Here is a 6,793-nt window from a genome sequence, read left to right on the forward strand (position 1 = left end):
ATGGCTCTCAGCACGTTTCTGCCTGTGCCTCTTATGACGATCTGCCTGGACGGCACGTGTAAAACTGATGTGACTGCAGATTCTTTCCCACCATCTGATTTCCATGATCTGGCAGAAATAAGAGGAAAATTTGATTTTTGAGAATCCAGACCTGTCACTATGCATGCGAGTGTGATCAGAAGATAAATGCTGGCATTAAATATTGCCAAGACAGCCAGAGAAAATATTTCAAACTGACCAAAACTGCTCTATAATTAATGTCTCAACCACAGCGCGACCGCAAGAAGCAATTATTCAGATGATCACTTTATTAGTATATGACATAAAGCTACAATGTTAAATACAAAAACAAAATGCTCTGTCTAAACATAAATAGTTTTAACTTGCTTAATGACATTACTTTTTTTTCTGCAGATCAAACACTTCATCGTTACAGGAAGTCATATCACAGTGACATATGGATTGATACACAGTTGTGACAGTTGAGTCACAATTGAATAGCTGTTTAACATGCCCCTCCTTTAAGGCAAAGTCTCACCTGCAATTGACTACGCCATGAGACAAACTCTGTAAGGGATTTGTAGACGAGCAATAAAAGCTAATTTAGTGTCTGAAGGAAAGAAGGATGAGTGAAAATGAAAGCAAAAGCTTTGGAAGAGCAACACAAACAAGTTCCAATCAATGAGAAAGAGGAAATTAACATATCATATGCCAGTTCTAACAAAAACACTCTCAGAGAACAACAGGTCATATTCTCTTGTGGAAACTGGTTGAATTTTAAATAAAAAAAAAAGAAAAACAAAAAAAGATTTGCCAGCTGGCTTGTGAAACTGATCGTCATCAAGCTACATGTCAACCGATATCTGCCCACTGGCTCTTCACCCCATACATGTGGTAGACATTTTTGATGAAGGTGTCAGCCAGCTTATTATCAAAAGCAGATTTTTAAAAGTAAAGTTAGTCATATGCCTGTGAGTAAATACACTATAATAGAACTATCAATGCAATTACAACCAGTAGGGTTGGTGCAGTGTGATCATGACTGAAGTTAGAGCTTTGTTTTTCCAAACAGCCAAACTGGAAAGGATGGACAGACTGGCAACTGCAGACAAAGTGCATTAACCTCCTAGGACCTGCCGTCCACATATGTGGACATCACATTTTGGGTTATTTAGACCAAAATACTCAATTTTGCTCTACAAGGGCCTGATATCCATTTACGAGGACATTATACGGCTACTGTTCTATCAAAATTTTAAATGAATATCCTCATACGTGGCTCTGATTTTTCATAAAAAGAAAAATCAGGTAAAAAAAAAAATAAAAAAATCTGTTAATTCTTTGTTTTTACATTCATTGGGCCCCAATATGCCCAAATATCAAAGAAATTAAAAATGTATGCCGTGGAAGAGTTCGGGTCTTAGGAGGTTAATGTCATTATAATTTCAACGGGTTCTGGAATAATGGGCAATGCCTGCTATCTAATGGCAGAAATGTGCCCATTTACCTTGCAGTTTGACAACAATGTAAATTCAGCTTGTTGGGAATTTGGGGAAGAATTGCTCTAGTCCTTCCCTAAAAACTCTTACTGTTTAGTGGACCATGAACCAAAATGGCCAAAATGGAGCCTTTGGTAGACAAGATCTATCTCAGGAAAGTAAAACCCGCTAGATTTCTGAAGATCAACCTGTGGAAGGATCAATGATCCTTCAATCAATGATTGCCTTTGTCTCCAGATTGCCCGGTCCACTTTTGGCAAACTGTAACATTTGACCATTTGCTCTGAGATTCTGCTGTTCACCCCATAGCCAACTTGCAGGCCTCTCAAGACATGCGAGTCCTCATGAGCCTGGGGCTCTTTTCACCCCCACATGCAACCACAGACTTTATGCAATTAGACTGAAGAGGAACTTTACTATCAAAAAACACCCACTGGTCAGGACATGCAACCATTCATGTTTTTAATGTACTAAGCCTACCTTTCCCTACCTCCCTCACATTATTCTAGGTGTTTGTTTTTCATTTTAAATTATATCTAAAGGTCAATGAAACCCACAAAAAAGACTTTAAGTTGAAAAATGTTGAGCTGTCTTACCGCACCAATAGCAAAGGTAGCCAGGCAGAAACAGAAGAAAGTGAACTGGTGCTTCAGCAATGCAGACATAACAACAAAACAAACACGACATTGGAGTATGTCTTGATGAGTTTGAGTGTGACATGCTGAAACTTTGAAGGGGATAGTAGTATTTACACAGCTTTTCTCTTGTCCTTTTGTGTTGTTTGTGTGTCAACATGTGCAAGTCTTTTATTACTCCTAAGTACTTGTTTGGGCAGCTATTTTGAAAAATGTAAATTATTTTAATACCCCAACATCAAAACCACTAACGGGTCAACAATGAAAAAAAAAAAAAATAAAATATATATATATATATATATATATATATATATATATATATATATATATATATATATATATATATATATATATATATATATATATATATATATATATATATATATATATATATATCTCATACTGACACCACCACCCACCCAACCATTGTTACACTATGCACAGAGGTTAACAGTAGAACATACCAAACCCTAATGCTATCTTTAATTTCACTTGGGACTGATTCATTTAAAATCTTGAGGTGAAAAGTCAAACAAACAAGCAACTTATTGTTTTTGAAATTGCTGATTAGTAACACAACACCTCCAATAGCAGCCACCATGGCTGTTGGTAGCAGCTAACAGCAGGACAATGTATCCCACCACACCATAAGTATTCTCTGGAAGAACATGAAAAGTAAAACAAACAAACAAAAAAAAAAAACCAACAAAAACCGAAGAGTTCAAAGTATTGACTTGACCTACAAACTCTCTGGATCCCCATGCAATCTATCCTCTATCTGATGCAGCACAACAAGTCCAGTCCATGGAGCCCATACCCCAAGTCTGCTCAATTATGGCAATTCACATTGAGATCACAGACAAAAGCATCAAGCACAGATTGCCAGTACAAAAGCCGGGAATGGCATTTGATGCTCCTTTCCAGTGGCTCCACAGTAGTGCTTTACACATTCACCTAAGAAGCCTGAGATCCCCGGTAGTGCTGTGAAGAAACACAAATCCCTGTGGGGTTGTGTCATGAAGGGCAACCAGTACAAAAAGAAATTCATCCAAATTCAACATCTGGAGTTACCCACTGTAGCGATTCCTCGTGAATAAGAGAGCAGATGAAAGCAGCTTTTTTCAAATTTAATTCTCCTTTCTCTACTTGTTAAAACCAAAGTGTTTTCAGACAACTAAAATTGTTTTAATATTAGTGCTGACCAAAAGATGATCTAAATCTGGTACAGCATGTCAAGGAGTACGTCTGGAGGTTAATAGAAGGACAGAACACTGACTTTATGCTTCTGCTGGGAATTTATGTAGAGCTTAGAATGTAGCATATGCCAGTGCTTGTGCTGACTGTGTCGATGGCGATGTGCACATTAGGTTGTGTCTTAACTTTAACAGAGGAGCATGAATTTGATACACACGCAGCAAAGGAAAAGGTGCCATGGATTTATAACACAGGGCAAATGAGTGCACAGATGTGATAAAAGAAGGAATTCCCTTAATTGTTTAATCTCATTTTAAAGCATTAGATTGAATGTAAATTTTGATTAACTGGAGAGCCCTAATATACCCTTAAACCTATACGCCCCAAAGAACCTAATCTTTTGTAGAGAATCACACCGTTACACTGAGGCTATGTGTTTTTAAAATCACCAATTAAGTAATACAACTAAATAAATGTTTGCAATGAACAAAACGATAAACAAAAGCCAGGGCAGTGCCTTTTTGTTACTTAAAACTGACATTTATTATTGGACACCATCATTTAATTTGCTTCATCAGTGTCAGCTACTAAACTACCAGAAGACTGAAGTGAACAAAGAAAACCCTTTCAAACAAAAAGAAGCATCTTCTCTTCAATCGCACCACAAAAAAGGCACCCATGACGCACTGCAAGAAAGAGCTTGGTAATATACTGCAGTGTCAATTATGTGTCCTACTCGTATTGTCATAACCTTTAGTGCCGTGGGAGGTCTCATTCATCCTCAGGCAAATCATCATCACATGATACTCAGTTGCCAGTGAGAGAGATGTTAGTACAAACTCATTACAGAAAGTAAAAGAGTATTTAAAAAACAAAAGTTCGAGGTGACACAAGCACACTAATGAAAAGCCTACTAATCCCACCACGTACAATTGAGTCCAAAACAGCAGTGACCAATCAATCAAGGGAGAAGACAGCACTTTAATGCCTGAAGAATCATGTTCCCTAATATGAGAGTGATATGTTCTATTGATAAAAAATCATCTACTGCCAATTTAAGTCTATGAATAACATTTTTATTTACTGTTCTGTCTATATAAAATGTATCTAAAGGAATAGCAGATTAACAGTGGACTACATTTAACAAAGCATTAATATGAAAAAGTATCATGTATTACTACATCCTAACTTGCTCCTTAATACATTGTTAATAAGCAAATAATTGCAGCATGGTCCTGGTGATTTATCTAAATTGCAGCTGAGGTTAAGAAGTTTTAAAAAATGATTTAACAAGATTAATTCTAAAGGAATTGTAATTACAATTGCGCAAGAATTTACTCATCATTGAGGACTCACCATTTAAGGTATTTAAGTGCTGTTCCTTAGTAGCAAGGTCAATTATGATGTGTCATGGTGAACTGGAAGTATGCTTGTTGTCATACAACCTTCTATAATCTTAACACATTCAGTTTAATTAATCAGTTCCTGGTTTAAGGTCAGCTAAAGAGTGAAATTACTAAATATAACTTTAACCGAAATGACAAACAGACCACCCTGTTTTAAGAGTATTTTCATGCATTCCTGTAAGATTTGGTTATCTAAAAGGCCACAGACACAAGCTGATGCTACAATCAATTGTCAGCACAACAGTTGAACTGTAACAAATAATGTTTTATTTTAGTAACTGTCAAATTCTAAATGGAGGTTTCTAGAACACTAGCAGTATTCAAGTCAATATTCATGTCTCCAAAATTAAAATAAGCCCCCCAAAAGAGACAATAAGAGTATGTGTTTCTGACAGTTGGTTTCTTATGGTTTTATTTTTGATGTAACCTTTAAGCAGCTGCTTGATTAGTTAATCTCTGATCATGACACGTCTTCATGTTTGAATTGTGGTGCTAAATAGCATTCTTCTTCATGATCCCAAAATGAACATTTCTTGTAATATTGAAAATGAAACAATTATTGGCCAGTTAACTGTATTTATGTGTGCTGTTCCTTAACAAAGACATAAAAAATATATTTTACATTTAATACTGTTGTTTTTTTTTAACTGTATGAAAAACAGATTAATTAAACACCATTACAATATGACCATTACACTGTCTACATACTGCATTCAATATAATAGTATAAGACGAATACACAGTATTTTGTTTGAGACAGATGTCACTTAAAAATACTGCCACTAGGACCAATTTCGGACTGATTCTAAAAAAAAATTTAAAGCTTCATTTAACAGTGTAGAAGTGCTGCAATCCAATAAAACTCTTTAACTTAACGTATGTTCAATTTCAGGTTGACGTTTTGGTTGATTCAGACGGGTTGCTGCACAGATAGCCATGTAAAGACAGGCAGCTTTTGTATCAGGCAACACACCCCCAAGATGTCACAGTCACTGCCTGGGAGGCGCAAGCTCCGGATTTCTCATAGCTATGCTAGTTCCTTGAGAGAATTTACAAATCATAACTACATTTTACAGCATATTGACTGCTGCTGTCCCGCCAAACTACGCTGGTTGTAAATAAACGAAGTGGCGTTGGCTCGATCATTGCAGAAACCACCACCCACCAACGTTAATGCCGCTCGTGCTTCCAATAATCAAAAAGTAATGTTGTTGAGCGCTAAAATTCGCAACTTGAACATAGATAATAAACACGAGCTGTGGTGTTAGTTGATTAATCTGGCGGTGAAATTCGTCTTGTGAGTAAATATGTTGTCTAATGCTAGTGCTTGGCCAGGACAAGGCAAATTCAAGTTCACGTTTCGCGATTAAACAGCAAAGTCAACACAGGGAGCACAGCACAGCCCGAGACAAAAGCCCACTGCAGCTCCTTTACTGCCCTCACAACGATCCCCCTCCCCAGCGCTTAATCTAAGCTAGCTAGCGAGCTTGTTCCCAGACCTACACAGCCCCGTTGGCTGTCTGGCTGTCTGAAGCTAACCCAGCTCGCTCTGCTTCGCCCCGACATTTTCCTATCAGCGCTCTGTATCCTCGCTTTGAAAGCACCGAGCTACTAAAGGCAGTTACTGGGGTGGAAATTTCAGTTAGCGTAGAATAAGTCCTCAATGTGTGTAACGCACGTGGCGCACAACTATACCAAGCCCACGCAAACACATAACATTCCCATTTTCGCACGCAGTTTACGTCAAGTTAGCTTAACGTTAGCCAGCTTGCAGTACAACTTAGCCAGATTGCTAGGATTTTTTTACCCATCCTGATCCGAGGCAGTCAAACAAGAAACCTCGTTTTGCGCTTACCTTTAAAAGGGGTTACACGTTCCCACCGACTCATTCAGGTTCCGCTATATGTGACTATTGCGCAATATTAACAGTTAATTTCCTAAATACTGGACGTTAACCGTAGCCTACGGCTGTGTGACGTTCATCGCTGGTTTTGAAAACATCCAAGCCGTTCGTCGCTCGTCCTCTCGGAGAAAAACCTAGCAAAACATGCAAGCGTCA

General features: G+C 37.8%; 1 protein-coding gene across 2 annotated transcripts in view; it reads right to left on the bottom strand.

The window, feature by feature from the left end:
* The window catches only part of ankrd12 (ankyrin repeat domain 12), a 39,772-nt gene extending 32,983 nt beyond the window's left edge, over positions 1–6,789 (bottom strand). Inside the window, exon 1 of one of the 2 annotated variants that reach the window (XM_084911766.1) lies at positions 6,590–6,789. The gene's annotated coding sequence lies outside the window, so the exon portion shown is untranslated. The remainder of the gene's footprint in view (positions 1–6,589) is intronic. The other variant, XM_084911767.1, reaches the window with a different exon arrangement.
* Between the last annotated feature and the right edge of the window lie 4 nt (positions 6,790–6,793).

This window comes from Perissodus microlepis, chromosome 18 (genome assembly GCF_051167445.1).
Source record: "Perissodus microlepis isolate ML-2025 ecotype Zambia chromosome 18, ASM5116744v1, whole genome shotgun sequence".
In the NCBI taxonomy this organism is placed as follows: domain Eukaryota; kingdom Metazoa; phylum Chordata; class Actinopteri; order Cichliformes; family Cichlidae; genus Perissodus; species Perissodus microlepis.